The sequence below is a fragment of the Corvus brachyrhynchos genome, unplaced genomic scaffold (assembly GCF_000691975.1).
Source record: "Corvus brachyrhynchos isolate BGI_N302 unplaced genomic scaffold, ASM69197v1 scaffold47, whole genome shotgun sequence".
In the NCBI taxonomy this organism is placed as follows: domain Eukaryota; kingdom Metazoa; phylum Chordata; class Aves; order Passeriformes; family Corvidae; genus Corvus; species Corvus brachyrhynchos.
The window spans coordinates 1,791,795-1,792,596 of record NW_008239292.1 but is presented as its reverse complement, the minus strand read 5'-3'; the positions used below and the strand labels follow the sequence as shown (position 1 = coordinate 1,792,596).

The 802-nt window shown below is 55.9% G+C and overlaps 1 protein-coding gene across 1 annotated transcript in view; it reads right to left on the bottom strand.

The window, feature by feature from the left end:
- Positions 1 to 802, bottom strand: part of ARHGAP23 (Rho GTPase activating protein 23) — a 24,178-nt gene that overhangs the window by 1,764 nt on the left and 21,612 nt on the right.

The window sequence follows — 802 nt, the reverse complement described above, 5'->3', positions numbered from 1 at the left end:
CCCCCACCCCCGCCTTTGTGTGCCTGTGTGTCCGCGTGTCCGTGTGTCCGTCCGTCCGTCTGTCCCTTCCTCTCGGGGACGTCCCCTGCCCGTGCAGTGACGCCTGGGACCCGCTCTTGTCGTGCTGCTCGTGCTGGCCCTTTTCCAGCTGCTTGCCCTCAGGCCTGACTCACTGCTGCTTCTGAACGAAACTCCCTTTGGTTCTCGGTTGTTTTGGGCTTTTTCTGTCCTTTTTTGTTTGTTTGTTTGGGGTTTTTTTTTCCTTCTTTCTTTCCTTTCTTTTGTCATTTTTTTTAAGGCTTTTTTTTTTAATTTTTTTTTTTTTTGACTTTCCAGCCCTTTCTCCTCCTCCTCGTCCTCCTTGAATCTTGCTTTTCTTTCCAGGCCACTAGACCATCTAAAGAGGCCAGTGAGACCTCCCCCACGGTCTCAGAAAAACCCGCAGCTGGCAGAACATCCATCCCCGTATTGACTTCCTTTGGGGCCAGGAACTCCTCCATCTCATTCTGAGCGCCCCTGCCAGCTCCGCCCGGCCGCTCTCCTGCTCCCGGGGGCTCCTCCTCTCTTCCTCGGGCTCCTCTTCCTCCTCCCTGGGACTTGGCTTCTTCTTGAGGCGCCTGGAGGGAAACCGCCAACCTGTCCCCTCCTCTTTCTGTTTGATCCATGTTTCTGTCGCCTCCGCTCCGCCACGAACTTTTGTGTCTCGCCTGCGCCGCGCCTCGGCCCGACCTCTGTGTCCCCTCCCGCTCCGCCATGGCCAACCAGCCACTTTCTGTTTCTCTCTCTCTCTCTCTCTCTCTTT